Below are 22,015 nucleotides of genomic sequence, written 5' to 3' on the forward strand. Positions count from 1 at the left end.
CGCAACTCCAACATATCAGCCATACTTTGCTTCTGCAAAGTCTGAATTTCACTTTCCTTTTCCATGAGGATGGTATCTTTCTCCATTATAGTCTCTCTGCGTTTTTGCAACTCGACCAAAAGAAGAGCAGTGGATTCTTCCCACTGTAACACATGAGACTTGAGTAGTTCATTCATTTCCTGCAAGTTTCTATGCTCCATTTTAAGCAATTCCAAGGCTTGTTCCTTTTCTTCCATTTTCCGTTGCAAGGCATCCAACTCAGCCCTGCACACATACTCGGTTTCCTCCAAACCGATGGCCTCCATTGGCTGCTGGCGTCTCTGTTTCCAGCCTGCCATGCTCTCTTGATGAGCCTTTTGTTGAGCTGCAAAGCTCTGCTGAAAATCCGCATTTGCCTGCTGTTGAGCTGCATTTGCTTGCTGTTGAGCTGCATTTGATATAATCAGATGTTTCAACATCTCCTCCATTTTGAGTTTACTTTTCATCTGAGCACACTGCGTCTCCATAGCGGTTTCATCAGTGTTGCTAGGGACAACAACCTTCCTCTTTAGTAGACTCTCTTTAGGCATGGATGGGGCTGGTTCAGACGGCAACATCCCCTCCATCCATAGAATCCGGTCTCTCATTTCATCTATCTTTGCATTTTTCAGGCGTTTGGACCGCCCCATCTTCAATAACTCCACAAACAAATTTTTCACAGTCCAGCAAACAATTTTCAGACCACTGTCTCTTCAACACATGTAGTTTTTCTCTCTCTTGCAGGATCTCTTTTCCTGCGCACACAGTTTGTGCAGTCACTTGCACCAGACACAACAAAGTTCATCAAAAAATTTTGAGACCCCTGTCTCTTTAAAACACTTTTTTTTTTTTTTTTCTGTCAGGATCTTCTCTCCTGCACACATAGATTGTGCAATCTCATGCACCAGACAAAGTTCATCAAACATTTGCACTTCCTTGCAGGGATCTTCGCTTCTGCCCACTGCATACCTCCACCATATGTAAGGGATTAGCTCGGTGGCGGGTGTGGATGACCCCTTGGGGGGTGCGTTTTCCCAGAGAGGTAGCCGACAAGTGCTTGCAAACAAACAGTGTGGTTTATTAAATGGTGTTTTCTTCACCAGGCTGTATGCAGCAAAACATCCAAAATAAAATAAAACAGAAAATAAATCCTTGCCTCTGTGGGCGGCTACCTTCTCACAACTGGAACCTGCCTAAGTGTCTGTCTCCAACCTACCGTCGGGCAGACTTCCTTGTCCCACAGCGGACACTCAATAGTCCTTGTATAATAGCTTCACAGGGCAACACAGTCCTTTGTTTCTTTCACATCAACAGTTCGTCTTCTCACCTTTGAGACGTATTCACCCTTGGTTAACCGTCGGGCAGACTTCCTTGTCCCACAGCGGACACTCAATAGTCCTTGTATAATAGCTTCACAGGGCAACACAGTCCTTTGTTTCTTTCACATCAACAGTTCGTCTTCTCACCTTTGAGACGTATTCACCCTTGGTTACCGTCCCGGGCACACATCACTCCGGGGGGTCTTCTCCCAGGCCCACACATCCTGTCGGGAGGCACACGCTGACTGTCCTCCTGCTCCCAGCCCACATGGCTTCAGGATGCAGCTTCTGGAGGCAGCAAACAATAGGACTTTCTCTGAACAAATTATAGAGCCTTAACTCCCTCATTCTGAACAGGTGAAGGCCTTTCAACTTCCTGCTGGCTAGCTCTGTAGCCAACACCCTAAATTAATTAATGGACTTTCTAAATCAGGTGGAAATGTATCTCCTTCCTGTGACTACATTCCCAGATTTAGCTGACTTCCTGTCACAATATATATATATATAATGCACTGCCCGGCCTTTGAAATTAGGTCAACTGGCTAAAAAGGTCCAAACAGAGGGCTTTTGCATAAACCAGTTCCCAAACTATAAAGGGGTGAGATCACAGCAGCCATATTGAGAATGGGATTAAACCATAACAAAGAAAGCACAGGAGGTGCTGATGACATACTGCATAGGGAGAGATTAGGGTAGGGCTTGTAAGCACTAGCAGGTCTGTTCAAATAGATATATACCCCTACTGAATGTCACATAGGTAGAAAAAAGTGCTGTGCATCTTGTAAAACTGGGTTGTGGGTAAGAGAAGAATTTTTACTTTTTTAATCCTTTGTTAAATCTTAATACTGCTGATGTCCTTTAGCCTGTCCCTGTTCACATGCACTACAGTGTTACTTGGTATATTTCTTAATTCTTGCTGGCAACAATTGTTTTTTGCAGGCCCTTTTTTAAGTGTGACAACAGTGGAATATGCTTGGGTAATGTGCATGAGCTCAGAAGGTTATTGTCTCCTTGTGGGAGAAAGGAGCAGTGTTGTCACCTCATAACACAAGGTTCCTAAACCAGCTGTTCTTTTCATGAAAGCTTGTGATAAAAAAAAAAAAAAAAAAAGACTTTTCTAAATAAAATAAGCTTGGTATAGCTTATAAGAAAGATGGGATATGAGATTAAAAGCTGGCCGTAGATGATTCTAATCTCGACCAGTTCAACAGGGACCTGCTGAGATTCGATCCATCTTTAGGCAGGCTAATTGTACCCAAGTCGATCGTTGGATTGACTTAAGTACAACCAGACTGTTGGATTTCTAACTATAGCTGCTAGCAATAATGATTGTGTTCTCCTGGCAGGAATGAATCCACCATTGCTGGGAGAACACAATAACTCCGCAAAGGGGAATCATTCAATTTTCTTTCCTGCAACCCATGGTTGCAAGAAAGAAAATCACATAATCTATGGCCTGCAAATGATTGGTAGCTGGTTCTTCCATTGTCTACAGCTTAGCTACTTTATTTCAGGTAATTGTGGTGTTTTACCTTTTGTTTTAGATTATAACTCTTAGCCTGATGTGTTTAGAGTGCATTGGGCTGTTGTTGCTGATATTCTGTTCAAGAGATGCCTTGTCAGGAGCGCGTAAACCAGGGGTCACAAACTGGTGGCCCTCCAACTGTTGCAGAACTACAAGTCCCATCTTGCCTCTGCCTATGGGAGTCATGCTTGTACCTGTCAGCCTTGCAGTGCCTAATGGGACTTGTATTTCTTCAACAGCTGGAGGGCCACCAGTTTGAGACCCCTGGCATAAATGCTTCTGTTCTTTTCTCATTCTAGCATCCTGGTTTTGGCTATGAAATTTACCTGTCTGTCTGTCCATCTGCAAAGTGATTAATGTGACCAGTCTCTGGGTGTAGTCCAAACCTGAGATAAGGTAGTCAAGCCTGGAGGCTCATGTTTGTGATATTGCACTTGTTACATGTGCTCCAACCTCCCTGTTTGTTTGCCCTGCCCTGCTAGATTGGATTCCCTGATTGATGACCTCGGATTGGATATTGACTAATCTCTAAACTCTGTCTGCTTTTTGACTATGGATTTGACCATGATTATTCTGAACATTGCCTGCCATGTACCTGGACTGTAATTGAACCACTCTGCCTGTCTGCCAACTGCAAATACCCATTTCATGTGCTCAATTTGTGCCTGCCCCCGGCGTGGTAGCCAGGCACTATAGCATGGTGTATACATTTTGGGGCAACTGAGTACTGGTGGACTTGCTTGCCTTATGAGAAAGGGGGCTGCTTTAGCTGTAGAACACAGAAGATAGCTATAGTGACTGACCCCCTGCGTTAGAGGTAAGTGTGACCTTTTTTGTAGCACCTCATTGCATGCTTTGACAAAAAAAACTGTAAAAGCACTGTGTACCCAAAACAAAGAACTCCACCACCTGAATTATACCACAACCCCCTACTGTATACCTACTTTTTCAAAAAGAAGAAAATTGAATAGGGAACAGGCTTGGACAGAAGGCAGCAGTTTTGTTACACTGTAAGCAAATGTGTACTGTCCCAGAGACACTTCAGAGGAGGCTGATCAGCAGCAAGGGGGTAGTTTAATGTATCCAGGTAGAATAGTCTAAATTGTACAGAAACAAAGAAGAAAAATGTGTTTTGTAAAATAAAAATGACATAGTAGCATATCTAAAATTCTTGTGAAAAAAGCAGAAGCAGCACAGTTTGTAAGCTGCACAAATAGGCCATAAACTCCCATACATGACAAAATGGAAAGAGATAAAAGGTAGCATGTTGTACAGTGCAGACTGAAATCAGATTTGGGTAAATGTTGCGAAGAGTCCCTTCAACACTATAACTCTTGAGATCTCTTATAAAGTCCATTTGTGCTGGTAGCTACACCCCCACCCCCAGAATAATCAATCACACTACTCCTGTCCTTTTCATGGATACCAGTAATCTTCTTAGATCCCTTTTGCATTGTAACCTCCCATAGAATCCATGTAAAGCCCTTAAATTAAGACTATTCTAAATTATTCTTACACAAATTAAAAAAACAAAAATACTCAAGATCTTGTCATCGTGTATTTACTACCCACGCTCTTCTGGTACAAACCAAGATCTGTCTTTGTCTTTCTTCTCTTCTGTCCCCTTTCTTCTCACCTCCTCTCTTTCTTTTATTGACATGGTGACAGGACACTGTAACTTGAGTTGCTTTCAATATACAATTTTGTAACAAATTTACAGAGTACTACTTGTCTATAGAAAATTGATTGTAAATGTTTAACCTTCTGTTCTTCCATCCAACTGGGTCCACCTTGCATCACCCTTTCCAGCTGCCAATATTTTTTTTCAGTTTGCATTGCCATCCCTCCCTGTTTGCTTCAATTGTGTAGGGATGGCCTTACAAGGAAAACAAATAAAACTGTAAATAAAAGTTATTTAAAAAATTTAAAAATGCAACTAAATGTGCATAAAAAGAAGTTATGGCTGCTGGGAATGTGTTACTGCGGGGCAGCTCAACCCAGAAACTGGAGGAAAGTCTGTTTTTACCAGTTCTTCACTGGATTCGGGGCACTATTTTGCCATAGAATAGACTTCAGGGTTCACATTCCTCTGCATGCTCCCACAAACAGAATACAAGTTATGGATTATTAAAATTTTAAAATTGCCTGGCTATGTTTGCTTGACCTAAGCAAAAGTTGCACAACATGGAAAAAATAAATGAGTACAATAAAAAAAAGTAAATACATAAATAATAAAAAATAGTGATGGCTTGTGGGAATAATATATTAACGCAGGATCCCAGGGCCAGGAAATTTGAGCTACATTTGGGAGGAGTTGTAGTAAATGTTTTTTTGTGAGTGATCCCATCTATTAGATCATGCAGTATGTACTCTAAGGGGAACACAGGAAGAATTGTGTCAATACTTCCAGCCCCATTGAAACTCAACGGTTGCCTCTTCAACAGGGACCAAAATGGTGCAGGCCTCCTAAATGAAAAGTCACTGGCATGGTGAAAAAGCCTCTCCTTATGCCATAATCACATAAAGGGTCATAGAGGAAAGGGACGAGTCGAGTGAGGAGGAGGTGGGGGAGGAGGAGGAAGAAATGAAGGAGGAGGGGGGGGGGGTAGAGGGATGAAAGGGGGGGGAGAGCTCACTTTACCAATTCTTAGCTTGGCAGCTTCTACCTCTCCATTTAGGTATGCTTGCCATTTTTGTTTTATTGGGGGTCCTGTTTGGGGAAGGATGTAGTAGCCTACAATACGTTTTTGGTGCTGTCCTACTCACTGGCCATAGGATGTTCTCCCTCTATTTGCTGCTGCTTGCCCAACCCTATGTGTTGTGGAAGGGCTCAGGGCTGTAGGTTTCTCCCTGAAACGTTGTGTGGCACATTTACATTGTCAGAACACTGGAAAAAGGCAGGTGAAGTGCAAGGAGCTGGTAATGGTAACAGTACAAAGGTGTTTAGCCTGGGGCATTGCATATGCTCAGGGGTGCTAAAGGGGGACTTCCAGTTCAAAGGAGTCAGACAATGATGCCAATGAGGAGCAGAGGGTGTAGGTGACTGCTTGCTTGTCACTAATGGACAGGACAGGTGGAGGCCCCACAAGCTCCAGTGGTTTGGCCTATCCTGCATCTTTCCCCATCACTGGGAGATTGAACCAGGGTAAAATTATGAAAAATTTTAGGAAGTAGAGTTCTAGTCTTTTTTACACATCGTTAGCATGATTACTTTTTATTTGTCCTGCTCCTGTCAATTATAACTAAAATACAACTGACAAAAAAACATTTTCATTTTAAGAAAGTGAAACAATTACAATTACTTCTCAGATTGTTCCCAATTCCCATCTACTTAGGGCTTCATGCACAAAGGCCTTTATGAAACCTCTCCTGAATGCTGGAACTTGACAACTAGCAACCGATGGTTAAAAATGTCAGTTTTGCCATGTTTACATGCCGCATTTAGCGGCGTTTGCGTTTAGAAGCATTTTTACATTGTAAAATAGTTAGAAATGTATCCCCATTTATTTTCTACAGATGAAACGCTTATAAATGACAATAAAAAAAAGTTAGCGCGTTTAGATATGTTTGCATGCTGTAACAAGCATCTGGTGTTTCAAATGCCAATTAAACTTCCGTCTGAATGCATTTTTTTGCTTTAAAAAAATGCCACTAAACTCAACTGCTTCTAAATGACTATAAACGTCTCAGTGTACATGGACAGATAAGATAACATAGAGGAGGGTTTAGGGGCTGCGGAAAAAAATGCCCAACTGCTCCTATACATCTGTTTATCAGCCCCAGTGTACGTGAGGCCTAACAGTTTCAAAAAACAATTACATTACTGGCACGTGTCGGGAATGTAACTGTCACATTGGTTGTGCTCTAAACCAAACTGTCAAACCATCCAATGGCTGGTGTCATAACTGATCACATGTGCAGTATTGTGGCAGTTGAAGGGTAAACAGAGGCCAAGGTGGCAGCTTCCTTAGCTGAAAATGATAGGAGGGTTTACTTCTGCTTTAGAGCAACCTAGAGTAGTAACCACTTTGGGATCGGGAGATTCTCCCCCTTAAAGCGGAGTTCCAGCCATTTACTCACCTGTCCAACGGTCCAGCGATGCGGCTGCCCGAAGCCTCGATCCTCTCCCTCGGCGCCGGCATCACTGCTGTGGGCACCCGGCTGTTACAGTTTGTGGCTTCACAGCCGGGTACCCACTGCGCATGCGCGAGTCGCGCTGCGCGCCGTGATTGGCCGGCGATCTTCTGGGACCTCTGACGTGTCCCAGAAGATTGCAGGGAGGGAGGGGGAGAGGAGAACTTCCGCTCAGGGCGCCGCGGCGCTCCGAGCGGAAGTGGGAGTGGGTACCTGTCAAAACTAGGTACCCGCTCCCCCCCCAAAAAAATGACATGCCAAATGTGGCATGTCGGGGGGTCAGGACTCCCTAAAGCGGAAGTTCCACTTTTGGGTGGAACTCCGCTTTAATGACCAGGCCATTTTTTGCGATTCTGTACTGCGTTAATTTAACAGACAATTGACCGGTCGTGCGATGCTGTGCCCAAATAAGATGAATGTCCTTTTTTTCCCACAAATAGAGATTTCTTTTGGTGGTATTTTATCACCTGTGCATTTTTTTTTTTTTTGCGCTATAAACAAAAAAAGAGTGACAATTCTGAAAAAAAAAAAACAATATTTTTCACTTTCTGCTATATAACATTCCCCCAAACAAAAATGTAAAAATCCAATTTTTTCATCATTGTAGGCCAATTTGTATTCTGCTACATATTTTTGGTAAAAAAAAATCCTAAGAAGCGTGTTTAGATTGGTTTGCACAAACGTTATCGCGTATACAAACTAGGGGAAAGATTTATGTCATTTTTATTTATTTATTTATTTTTAAATAGTAATGGCGGTGATCAGGGGATTTTTAGCGGGACTGCAACATTGCAGCAGACAGATCGGTCCCCTAACTGAAATTTTTGACACTTTTTGGGGGGGGGGGGGGCAGTGACCTTACTACAGTAATCCGTGCTAAAAATTTGTACTGTTACTGTAATAATGACACTGGCAGGGAAGGGGTTATCCCAGGGGCGATCAAAGGGTTAAATGTATGCCTAGGGGGTGTTTTCTGACTGTGAGGGGGATGGGCTTGTTGAATCAACACAGAGACCTGTGATCCTAGATAGGAGGAACACAGGTGCTCTGTATGGATTCCAGAGAGAACAACGGTCTGCTGTGGATCTCTCTCCACGGGGAGCGATCGCAGGTGCCCGGCCGCAATCTCAGCCACTGGCCCCATGAATCAGCTTCTCCGCTGGCGAATGGGGGGCCCAAGATTGCTTCCGCGGATCTCTGTACGGGTACGGCAATTCGCGCAGTCGAACCAGCCTGCCGCAGTATATATGCGGCGGGCGGTCGGCAAGTGATAAAATGCACTTAGTATTCCTATTTGATTCTGTTCCTTACAGCCCATAGATACATATTGTCATCCTTTGGATTTTTCACTTGAGTGCAGAAACCCCCAAAGCTGTTTACAGACATCAAAGGTAAATCCTTTTTTGTAAATCAATGCATACGGTATAAATTGTGGGTTTATTTGCTTGGTTGAGTTTTCTTTATTTTCCAAGCTTCTATCTGTGCTTTTCACCAGAGCCTATTTTACAATGGCGCAGAGCGGTAGAAAAGGCAGATGTCATACAGTTCTATTTGATAACCAAAAACAAAATGTTCTTTTGCACAGTAATTGAAAGCCCAACAGTTCCTGGTTACTCTGGTAAAATAATGAAAATGTAAATAACAGAATATGAATGTTAGCTTGAATGCGGATACAGAGAAATGTAATTTAAATCATATCACATATTCATCATTTTTCTTCCCAACTAAGACAATTACATTATTACAACTTTTTTTTTTTTTACAGAACGGTATAAGGTAGTTTTGTTTATTACTATAACCAGCCTAAAAAATAAAGCTATCCAGTGGTTTCACAACGTACATAGCATAATGAAATTCAGTTTTGATTTCCTTAGAGATCCCTGTGCAATGCATGACAAAAGCAAAACTGCTTAGTTTGGTTTGATGTATCTAGAAATCTCATCAGTATTCTGCTTCTCTGTTGCCAATTATATAATTTCCTTTTGTTTAAATTATAGAATAACAACTAGAGAGGATAAATATTGGATCTTTTTTATCTTTATATTTATTTTACAGAAAATAAGCAATTTATGACTAAAATGTGTCTTATGGGAAAATACTTGATATCTGTGCCTGTACTTAACAAATAAATAAATCATAATCTATACGTACATAAAGTGTTACTTAACCCAGGACCCTGCATTCACTATATCTGTATAGTACATGGAAATGCAAACATTTTGGTAAATATAAATAGCTAAATGCCTTTTCACATCAGCAGTTAGAGCAGTCTTGTGACTTCTATCAGTGTTCAGCAGAGCACTGGTTAAAGCATGTAGGAGGAATTTGCATTCTCCCCTGATTGTCCTTTGAGGCTGGAGAACCCCTGGCCCTCTGTTTGGATAGTACTAATTTGCCCTGTGCTGATCGGATGCACTATCCCAAGAAAAAAAAAAACTCTCTAGTAATACACCCCAAACTGAGCATGTGCAGCTTGCCCCCAAGGCTCTGTTCTAACAAGAGATGGTTTGGAGACTGTGGAAGAAGGGGAGGATCAGCAAAGACAGGATTAAACAGCCTTTTTGCACAATACGCAGGGTTAACCCCTTAGGTTTCACAGTGAATACAACAAACATACTTTACTGCATATAAAGACTGAATTTACTGTTATGGGTTTAGTAACGCTTTAACCCTTTCACTGTCAGGTCCGTACAGCGTATAGACCTACAGCACTGCTTGCAGCTTGCCAGGTCCGTAAGCCGTACGGACCTCATTTCTCCTTCTGCTATAATCTCATGGTCACTTCAGTGACCATAAATTTATAGCAAAATTGTTCAGCAGACTCTGCTGAACAATCCTTTAGCTCTGATCAGGAGATGACAATCCCCTGATCAGAGCTATTCCCCCTAAAATGACCCCCCCACCACCAACTGCTGCTGGCTCTAGCACTTCGCTGCTGCTGCACCTGCCTCCACATACCCTGCTATTGTTAACATTACCCTCCCCACTGCCACTAATTCTCCCTACCCTCCTGCCCCAGTCCCTGCGGCATCAATAACCCCTTCCTTTCACCTTGCACCAATCGCCGGCATTAATCGATGGTGGCAGCTGCCAGTTTCCCTCCAGCCAGCTTTAGGTGCTGCAGGGAAGCCACAGGAACAAAGCACAAGTAAAGTCAGCACTTCAGGGGCTGTTCCCACCGCCCCTCAAGTCACCTCCGTCATTACCCGATCCTGGGAGTCCCCTCCGTGCTGTGCTGCAGCCAACTCTCCCTCCTCCCTCTCCCGCCGGCTGTAGCTTCTGCGGGGCAAGCCAAAACTGTCCTGTCAGGATGGAGAGCGGTGTGTGGGGGAGGGGGGCTTGGTAAACTTGTGTTTTCCACCCCCTTCCTTTCCTTGGATTGACATAGTGAGCAATCAGTCCTGATCACTCCTATGTTCATTGTTTACTGGGGAATATACTACAGTTTGGTGAATGAATAGGAATCTCTCTATTTATTCAAGTGCAGTGCAGCTTGAATAGAAAGGGACTGTCTTCACCCTGGTATCTCACCAAAGACCCCAATACCCCCCCCCCCAAAAAAAAGTATAAAGTATTGAAAAATAAAATTGTGAAAAAAAACACCATAGTAAGGCCCTTTTAACACGGGCTGTCCGATCAGGTCCGTCTGTCAGTTTTTTAGGCGGACTTGATCTTGACCCTATCCGGTCTTCCAATCCGTCTGGCGGGTTGGATGAAAACAGATAGGCAGTGCATTTTCACCCAATTTTCCCAGAACAGGACTGGGTCCGTCTCCACTCTGTTCAATAAGTGGAGACTGACCTGTCATCCACCTGCTCAGTGGGGAGAAGCAGAGCGATCCTCCCGCTGAGCAAGTGGAGTCTGTCAAACGGATCCACCCCATGTGAAAGGTGTCTAAGGCATTGTTCACACAGGGCATACTACAATGTACGCCCCTGCAAGGCTGTGTTTACATGCTCAGCAATGCACAGGTGCTCCATGCATCCTTGTTCAGGCCATCCCATTGATGTCATTTGGGATGTAGTTTCTGCACAAACACAGCGGTTGCTTCCAAATTGACTTCCATGTGGGTCTGAGTGCATGTCCTCATGTATGAGCTCATACTGTCTGCATTCGGAGTCATGCACCCACACGGATGTCAGACTGAGAGCAGCAGCTGTGCCCATGCAGCCGCTGCATCCCAATTGACACAAATGGGACTGCCTGGCTGCATGGGGATGCATGGAACACCTGGCCATCCCCATGCGGATAAACACAGCCTTCCATGGGCATACACTTTAGTACACCCCATGTGTCCTAGGAATTTAGCAGGAATTTTGTAAGATATGTTGTGTTTGTGTGCAACAATAATGATTTTAGTGGGGTTTTTTTGTGAAAATAGCGGTTTGCTAAACATTTGCAGAGCCTAAAAAATCAGTAGCACATTTTGTTATCCCACAGGTCATGTGCTTTCAGAAAGTATATGGTTTGGGGGGTCTTTTACTATCTTCGAAAGCTGTGTGTGAAAAATGATGACCAATTTAAAGTAAATTGTTTTTATTTACAGTTTTATGTACCATACCTTTTCACCATTTCAAAAAAAGGCACAATATACAATTTACAAATATTTGATATCTATTAACTCTATTAGCTTTTATATTTAGTAGGAATTTGGTATGAATGTTGTAAGTTTTGCTATGTTTGTACATTATCTGCTAATAATGATTTTAGTGTATTTTTAGCAAATATATTGATTAGATAAACATTTGCGCAAATATCGCAGGGTCTTAAAAATCGGTAGCACCTTCTCTTTATTCTACAGGCTATATGCTTTCAGAAAATATATGATTTGGGGGGTCTTCTACAACCTCTGAAAGCTGTAAATGAAAAATGTAAACTTCCAAAGTTTTAGAGAATTTTGGATATTTACATTTTAATGTACGTTCGTTTTCCACCATTTTTGTAAAATGGCGCAATTTAAAAGGAATAAATATTTTTATTAACTCAACACAGGTTCAGCTTCTATATTTAGTGGGAGGGATTTAGTAAAATGTGATGTGTTTTTATCCCATAATAATGATTTTAGTGTATTTGTAGTTAAAATATTGCGCAAATATTCTGGGCCTTACAAATCAGTAGCACCTTCTTTTCATTCTACAGGTCATGTGCTTTCAGCAAATATATGGGTGGGGGGGGGGGGGGGTTGTAAACCCTGGCAGCTGTAAGAGAAAAATGAAAACCTCCATATTTTTAGAGAAATTTGGATACTTGTGTATGTTCAATTTTCACAATTTCGCAAAAAGGCAACATGTAAAATTTACAAATATTCATTATTTAATAACTCAATACAGGTTAGTTTTTATATTTAGTAGGAGTTTTGTAAAATTTGCTGTGTTCTTATCTGCTAATAATGATTTTATGTATTTTTTGCACAAATATTGTTTTGATAAACATTTGCGCAAATATCGCAAGGCCTTAAAAATCAGTAGCACCTTCTTTTTATTCTACTGGTCATCATGTGCTTTCAGAAAATATATGGTTTGGGGGGTCTTTTATAAACTCTAAAATGCGTAAGGGAAAAACAAAAAAGCAATGGAAAAATTACAAAAAATGGTTTGGCCATCTGAGCTTAAAAGTGGAGCACAGGGCCTGGCAGCGAAAGGGTTAAAGTCACACATAGCGTTATATGGTCGGTAAGGTTGAAGAAAGACACCAGTCCATCCAGTTCAACCTGTGGCATGTGAGCGAGCTTGTGTTTATGTCAATAGTACATTGTGTATCCCTGTATGTTGTGATCATTAAGGTGCCCACCTCATAGGTTTTTAACCACTTCCCGCCCGCCCTATAGGCAAATGACGGCGGGAATGTGGTTGTATTATCCTGACCGGACGTCATATGATGGCGGCAGGATAATACAGCCCTGCCCCCCAGGATCGGTGATGCGAGGAGTCAGTCTGACTCCCTGCATCTCCGATCTCGGTAAAGAGCCTACTGACGTAGGCTCTTTACCATGTGACCAGCCGTGTCCAATCATGGCTGGTCACATAGTAAGCAGGAAGAGCCGTTGATCGGCTTTCCTTAGTTCGTGCCTGACATGCACGAGTAAAGGAGCGCCGAACGGCAGCTCCCCTGACAGGGGGGGGGGGGTCGGCACTGGTAATTAGATCATTGATTACCAGTGCAGACCCTCGGGGGGGTGCCACTAGAACCACCAGGGATGCACACCCATGACCCCAGGGATGCCCACCTATGACCCCAGGGATGCCCACTATGGCCACCAGGGATAGCAATCAGGGCTCAGGGAGCCCCCCATTTCCCTCCCCATCAGTGCTGCCCGCCAGTGCCCTCCCTATCAGTGCTGCCCACCAGTGCCCATCATTGCCATCTATCAGTGTCGCCCACCAGTGCCCATTATTGCCCACCAGTGCCACTTATCAGTGCCCATTAGTGCCCATCAGTGCCGCCTGTCAGTGCCGATCAGTGCCGCCTATCAGAACCCATCAGTGCCCACCAGTGCCACCTATCAGTGCCCATTAGTGCCCATCAGTGCCACCTATCAGTGCCCATCAGGGCCACCTATCAGTGCCCATCAGTGCCCATCAGTGCCACCTATCAGTGCCCATCAATGCCGCCTATCAGTGCCCAGCAGTGCCACCTAGCAGTGCCCACCAATGCTGCATATCAGTGCTACTTATCAGTGCCACATATCAGTGCCTATCAGTGCCGCATATCAGTGCCGCCTATCAGTGCCACCTATCAGTGCCACCCCATCAGTGCCACCCCATTGTGAGGAAAATGTGTATCTTGAAATGCCATTTTGTAGTGTTCAGCTTAGCATAAGTCATCTCAGTATATATTAGAAGGTTAGAGTATCCCTTTATATCTCTTGGATGTATCTTTGCTTAGTGTTTCAGATTATAAATCACACTTGCACTTTTTACGCCGGATATCTAGTCTGCGGTTAGAGATTAGAATCAGAGACAGGATGTTCTGCAAGTTAAAGACATGCAAGCTATAGTGAGATGTTTTATACATATATTGATAGAACATTGCCAATATATCAGCATCGGCTATAATGCATAACATATATTTACATTAATATAGCTTGAATAAGTTTCTTAGCAATAATTAATAATTGACACAGTGAATAGGAATTTACTAAACATATTATTAAGTATGAGAGATGGTTTTGCAAAAGCTGAGATGGTTTTTGCTGAAGTTACGTAACCGTAAAATGTTCAGACAGTACTGAAAGTAGGAACGGAGAATTTTATTGTGGTAACAGGTGGTATGAACTGATGACACAATAATATGTTATTTTTTTTATGATCTTTGAACTATATTTGACTTTTTATGTAACCGGGTAGATTAAGAGAACACGTTAATTGATTGGGTAATTTTTGTGGGAGGTCCTGGGAGGTATAAGATAATTTTGTGGTTTAAGGCTATATATTCTTGACGATGTTTGAAAATAAATGCAGTCATTAGAACCAAGCTATTGTGTATGGTTTTCATTGATTGTCCGGCTAGCTGAAGATTCATCCACAGGACAAACCTAGGGTGCACCCAAACTCGGGATCCTTACAGAATGGTACCAGTAAAAGTGGGGTGCTGACTATTCGGGTAAGTGATATTTCTTCCATTTTTTTTATGCTGGTTGAGATGTTACTTTCCTGGATACAGTAGAACCCGGTACTATTATTAGTGTTGGCAGGTTATTGGTAGGTTAGTGTTGGCAGGCTAGTTTAGTTTTTGCATGGCTGTGACAGGCACAGATTAGTACACTGTGTTCTGTAGGTTTCCAGGAGGGGCGTACTCCTGGACAACACGCAGCGTGGCTGGCAGGGGACGGTGTTTTATAGTAACACGCGTCATACGTTGGTAGGAATTTTCAAACGGAGAATTAGTCTCCTTTGAGCGTTGGCAGGAATTTTCAAATGGAGAATTAGTCTCCTTTGAGCGTTGGCAGGATATTTTCCAAACGAAGAGCTAGTCTAGTTTGGTGTTGGTAGGACTTATTGAGTTTAAGGATCACTCAAGGAATTTATATAAAGTACAAGGAAGTAAAAGAAAGTACAAGAAAGTACAAGGAAATAAATATAAAGGTGAAATAAGATATATATATAAAGGTGAAATAAGATATATATAAAGGAAAAAGGAATATACGCACAGTAAGTGAAACTAATATATCGAAAAGTATATGTTTGTTTTTAACTTACTTGGATTGTCTGTGGATTGAATCAATTGTGAAACATAACTGTACAGTCAGATTTGGTTTGTATTCGTTGAAAGGTACAAATAGTGGTATTTGTGAATACTTCTTATCAAACTCATAGATTGTGGTGCCCACATTGTTAAAGAAATTCTAAACGTATTGTAAGGGTATTTTAAAGTATTTATGTATTAAGTATTTATTGTGCTTGCTCAAGCTTATCACTAACATAACGCTAATTATACAACTGCTGCTATTTATAATCCGCATTGTGCTATTGTTTGAAAGAATATATAGAGCTTGTTTTATATTTCATTTAAAAAGTTATGGGTAACGATTTGGGAAAGGATCCGGATGGTGAGCCGGAGACCAGACCCACACCGTTACTCTTTGTATCAGGCACCTGTGGGATAACAGTTACTGATCCATTTTGGGCGAACATATATGAGCGCGGTCCGCAATTGGAAATTACGCGGCTCAGCGCTATAGGTCCTCGCAATGAAGGGGACTGGGCGGAGGTTAAAAAAAATGGTGGGGCTTCACCCAAAATATAATTATCTCCCCCGGGTGCCTGGGATGAAATGTATGTGATGCAATGTTGTAAGAAATGGGGAAAGGCATTAAAGGAATAATAAATAGTTAACTAGGGCTTTTAAGAGTAGGTCCTCATTACCCACAGCAATTGCTTGTAAGTAAAAGTCAGGTGAAACTGTCCAGGAGTTTTGGACAAGGTTTAGAAATGTATGGACTTATGAGGCCGGTTTAAGTGTCACCCAGGAGTGGCACAGCCTCATGATTCAGACATTTATCAGTAATTTTAAAATCCCAGTACATGCTAAGGTTTCATACTGGGCTGAAAAAGACGTGGATGGTTTTCAAAAAGCCATAATAGGAAAAAATGCAGCTGGCTGTTTTTGATCTGCTGAAAGGAAAACAGCCTGTCAGCACGCATTTTCAAGGGTGTTATCAGAGAAGCAGAATAAAGGGGGAATTCAGAGGCAAAGTAGAAAATATTCAAACTAGGTCCCCCCACAATTGAACAACCTCACAACAGCCTTACAACAACATCACAACAGTGAGTGTATTTACAGTGACATCGGGATCCAGGGGTATGGGCCATAAGTCCCCTGGATGTAGAATTGATTCCATGTTAGGTATACATTAGATAGATTCTTGGCCGAAGGTACATTTAAAATAGTATTACCTCACAAGATAACACTACGCCCCTGTTTTTTTTTGTTGTTCTGAATATTCATTTTCCAAACTGGACATACATAATTGTTTGAAGCTGCAATGTTGACCTTGAAGTTGACACATTCCTAGGGAGGGGGTCACTTCTGCAAATGAACGGTCTCAGCATTCCCACACATATACAATTATTTTTATAGAAGTTTTTTGGAGTTTTGCAATTTATACATTGTGTATATAGCATAGCAACCTCTGTGAACAGTAATAATAGTGAATAAAAACACTATTTTATTAGGCAAAACATAAATTGCCGTTGTCGGCAGGATATTTTGAAGTTATTTTTTATAGAATTAGAGATAATGAAAAATTACATTTCTGCAAATTGTCCCCTATGTGAAGGGGAGCCTTCCTGCAAAATTTTGAAAATTGGCTACTTGCCAAGAAAGCGTTCAAATGTCATATCTCTATTCCTGTTAAAGTTATGGAATTTAATTTTTGGACAGGAAGAGTTACTGCAATTAGTGTAACCATTGGACCCTGTTGGCACAGAGCCAAAAGTTTCAAATCAGATTAACTTTTTATCTGATTATAGTTTTTAAATTATATTTTATGGGTATCCTCTATTGAAAGAGGGGAACCTCTGGCCAGATTTTTGTTAGAATGGCACGAAGCAAAAAAAATAAATAAATAAATACGTTTTTGGGAAAATTGGCACTAAGCCAAAAAGTTTTTTTTTAGTTCTTTATCTGATCATAGCATGCAAGTGGTATCTGATGTGCCATCTCTACTGACAGCCATACCATCTTATGCTACCCACTTTACAGTGATTGGTTTAAGAAACGTTTTTTTTTTTAGCGTCCTATTGGACGAGGAGACACAGCCATCTTTGTTTCTTGTTTTTCAGTCCAGGTAACTGACCTGGTGTAGAGCAGTTCGCTTGTCCGCTCTATAGTTCTCCAGACCATGCAAGAGGGGATGGACACCTGCTCATGGGTCAGTCCCGCTACAATATGTATATGACATATGTAGTCACTCTGTGGAGGCCAGTCAGAGCGAGTGAGCTTATTGAAGAAATGTACATGTATGTGGACACAAAGTGTCACAGGAATTATGACAGTGGTGTCAGGAGAGTGTTGTTTACCTTGGTTTTGTTCTCACAGAGGGTGATAGTAGAGTCAGTCACATAAGAGCTAAAGCTCTAGTGGGTCTTGCCAGCCCACAGTGGGTCTTGCCCGCCCACAGGATCATTGATTGTTATGGATCCGGACTGCTCCTATCTATAATAACATTTTGAGACAAGCCACAGGTCCAGAAATGTCACAAGAAATGTTGAATGTGTTTATGTATCTGAAAAATGCTGTAGTTATAGGCACTGGGCCTCCCAAATCATGGAAAAATGTTTTGTGTTTATGCAAGGGACAATTGTAAGACCATGAAGGGTGTACTTGCCCAGGAGTATGGGGGTGGGATTTGCCCTAAAGTTTTTGTCCAAAGATGGTTGCAGTCCAGGTCTAAAGGCATGCCTGAAGTGACTCAGAACATAGCATATAGCATCTTGTGAGATGGTAATAGGGATGGCTACATCATTTGCCCTAGGTAGGCCCCAGTTTTGAATGGGCTACTGGTATTAAAGGGTGTGTTTCACCACAACAGGATCCCCACAGCTAGCGCCGCCCCACTGTCTATTGCCTAGTATCGTGGAATAGGAGTAGGGGGTGGGAAAGAACATATGAAGTATTACTGAAGTTTTTTTTTTCTGCATTTACAGGCCTAAATTAGTGAAAGCATATTTTTCCAGGTGCATCAACTGTATTAGGAACAATACAACCAAACACATAAGGCCAAACATGAACATCTGCAAAATGTTTTCACACATAAGCCCAACACAGGGTAGAAACAAGAGTTAACAGTGGACATGTTCAGCAGATGAGTAGAAGCTTTTAGGACCACAAAAGGGAGATGCCCACACAGTGGCACACATTCTCAATCGGGAGATTATTCCTGGATGAGGATGCCTGCTTTGAATTAGTTCTACTACTGGGCCAGCTTTCATATCAAAGAGGATACCAGGAACTAGTTGAAATCCTGAAAATAGATTGTCATCCACAGAGTTCAGGTATAGTGGAAAGGATGAATAGGACAAGTAAAGAGAAGTAGAGAAAATAAAAAAAAAGGTAATTGAAACTTTGAATCAAGTGGAACGAAAAGGTTGCTCGCACCTTTCTCTTTTTCTTCACAGATTCCCTGCCATCCCTTGAAGGAGAGAGATGAAGTAGTGATCAAGCTGCCGCCACATCACAGGACCAAGGCTGGATTTCGTTTTGGACCAAAAGACAAAGGTAGTCGCAGTGACCAGAATCGCTGTCCTTGTGGAAAACCAACAAGCCCGGATCCATGCCAATCGAGTAAAAGGTCAAGGTGGAAGCAAGACACAGATAAAGGAGGTGAAACAGGTGTTGAAATCCTCGAAGAGTGAGTGAAGCAGGTGTTATAGTCTCTGAAAAGTTGCAAAATGACTGTACTCATAACAAAGAACTTTGGCAAGCTGTGGATTTTGTTGGGGGCACTAGTATTTTTAGTGTTCATCCCAACCTGGATCATAACTAACTGTATATATCAACTAGCAGATCTGGGGCCCCTTGGAGGAATTTGTGGGACCCCTAATGCCACCAGCCCAGACATAGTATCAGAGACACCTCAGAAAAGGAATAAAAGAGCCCTGTCCCATAGTACACCCTCCCAGATAGTCATCACACACACAAATGGCACAAGGACACAATTTTAGTAGAATTTCCCTAACACACAAGTAGCTACTTTTATATTGCCTTATGATAGGAGATTAGGCCCAGGAACTGTATTTATATGTGTCACGGACAAATATTGATTGAGGAGACAATTGTGACTATTGGGGATCAGTGGGTTGGAACACGGGAGACGATTGGGAGTGCAAATCTACTTAAAGGGAACACTGTAATTACAGGGAAACAAAAGAGAGAGGCTCCCGTAGGAAGTTTTGACCCATATATATATATATATATATATATATATATATATATATATATAGATGCCATCGGGGGTTCCAAGATAGGTCCCTAATGAGTTCAAGGAAAGAGATCAGGTTAAAGCCAGTTATGAGTCCTTTATCTCTCCCCTTGTCACCATAAATAAAAATGTAGATTGGATAAATTGTATCTATTATAATCAGCAGAGATTTGTTAACTATATAAAGAATTCCCTAAAGAGCATAGCAGAACAACTAGAAGCCACTTCCCAGATGACATTCCAGAACAGAATGGCTCTGGATATGACCCACACAGGAAAAGGTGGTACCTGTGTATATATTGATAAAGTAGATAGATGCTGTACTTACATTCCTGATAATACTGGCCCCAAATGGAAGGTCACTCTTGGCATTGACAACCCTTGGGATCAGTATTTTGGATGGTATAATACTTGAAAACAAACCCTAGTGCGGCTAGGAATTATCATTGTTATTATATTTGTTATAATAGGTGTTGTAATACTTTGTGTAGTCCCGAAAGCACACTGACTAACGCAACACGCAACCTCCCACGCGCTAATAGACATAAGAGGTCCACTTCTATTTTTGAAAGACCCAATTTTGGAAATGCAAAGGTTGCTTGCTGTACAAGAGCTGGAAATAGGTTGAAAAAGACAATGATGAATAAGGTCATAGGATGGAAAGAGCAGAAACTAGGAGGGCCATGTAAAATAGCAGCCATATCATTGATCATTAGGGCCTTGCCCCAGAATATCTCCGTGTGTCTGACACCCAACCCAAATGATACAGCTACCAGAAGGAAAATACAGGAACTTAAACAATTAATTCCTCAGTCTAATAAGAAAGATATTCTACCCAAACCAAACTTTAGGGAGACAGAACAAGTAGCAAGACATTTGAATTTAGCAATACAGAAGTACATAGATCCCTTACCATCGATTCTAGGGAATGTACATCCTCAAGGTTTCCAAGATATGAATAGAATTCCCCATCATTTTCTGTTGATGCATGAATATGGTATACAACAATCACAGGGAAAGGGAGATTGTTGGGTTTGTTCTCATATGCATACAGGAGAAAATTTATTCCCAATGATAGCAAAACCATTATCTATAACACAGTTAATGAATGAGACACATGTGTTCACTGGACAGCCAAAACCAGACAATAGGCCATTTTTAATACAGGGATACACACAACCACCAAAATTTTGTTTTCTGAATGGACACCTACTGAATAATGAAACAAACATTTATGCCAATGATAAATTTTGTTATGACACAGATGTCAATTTTACACTTCTAAACATGGAGAAATACAAAACATTTAACTTGGTAGACATTACAGGCCTAAACACTGATACCAATGCTGACATGAATACAAAAATGAGAAACTTGTCAATGTACAATATTTCTTCATGCCCTAGATCAAAACCAACCTATAACAAGTCAGAGGTATATAAATGGTTAAATTTGGTGAATGAAACATTGGTACTTGACAATAAGGTCAAATTAATACATATCGCTGAGTGGTTATGTCTAATTGGAATGCGAACAGATCTGACTACTCAGGAGATGATATCTGCCCCAATGTTACCAGAGGGCTGGGTAGTTTGCCGCGGGCTATGGTGTCACACCACTATCCCTTTTCCCAAGGGAGAAGAATCAGCCGGGTGGTGCACCATAGTTAGATTGTTCCCTTACATGAGTACTGAGTCAGGAAGACGTGTGAGTATGGTGCCAGCCTCAGGGGTACTCACATTTCACGATCAGGGACGATATAAGAGGGCACTGACTAGTTCATGGGAGAAATTCTACATGAGCATCCTACCAGGGGGTACAGCACTGGCACTTATTAAGCTTGATGCATTTGCCGATATTATGGAAAAATGAATCTACACAACAACAAAGGATATAGGATTAATCAATGAAGAAATGAGGAAAATTAGGATGGAGCAGGAGGTAATTAGACAGCGACAGGAAAGACTAATGATGGCAGTAACAGGTCTGTGTGATCAAACACAAAACAAACAAATATGTTGCATATATTTTCACAACTTCACCAAAGAGACTAAGGATGTTCAAGTACCAGATTATTATGACATTATTAATGGCCACCAACTAGAGAGAGACTTCAGGGAGAACTGCATAATCTTCCCAATGCCTGGAATCCATTTGATTCCAGGCATTGGGAAAAGAGGGGATTGTGAGGAAAATGTGTATCTTGAAATGCCATTTTGTAGTGTTCAGCTTAGCATAAGTCATCTCAGTATATATTAGAAGGTTAGAGTATCCCTTTATATCTCTTGGATGTATCTTTGCTTAGTGTTTCAGATTATAAATCACACTTGCACTTTTTACGCCGGATATCTAGTCTGCGGTTAGAGATTAGAATCAGAGACAGGATGTTCTGCAAGTTAAAGACATGCAAGCTATAAGAGATGTTTTATACATATATTGATAGAACATTGCCAATATATCAGCATCGGCTATAATGCATAACATATATTTACATTAATATAGCTTGAATAAGTTTCTTAGCAATAATTAATAATTGACACAGTGAATAGGAATTTACTAAACATATTATTAAGTATGAGAGATGGTTTTGCAAAAGCT

At 41.5% G+C, this 22,015-nt stretch overlaps 1 pseudogene across 1 annotated transcript; it reads left to right on the forward strand.

Moving 5' to 3' along the window:
• Positions 1–20,053: 20,053 nt before the first annotated feature.
• On the forward strand, positions 20,054–21,676 carry LOC309558724 (annotated as a pseudogene). The gene has a single exon. The product of its transcript is annotated as an uncharacterized misc_RNA (transcript).
• Positions 21,677–22,015: the final 339 nt, after the last annotated feature.

This window comes from Pelophylax lessonae (genome assembly GCF_965119305.1).
Source record: "Pelophylax lessonae genome assembly, chromosome: 6".
Lineage (NCBI taxonomy): Eukaryota > Metazoa > Chordata > Amphibia > Anura > Ranidae > Pelophylax > Pelophylax lessonae.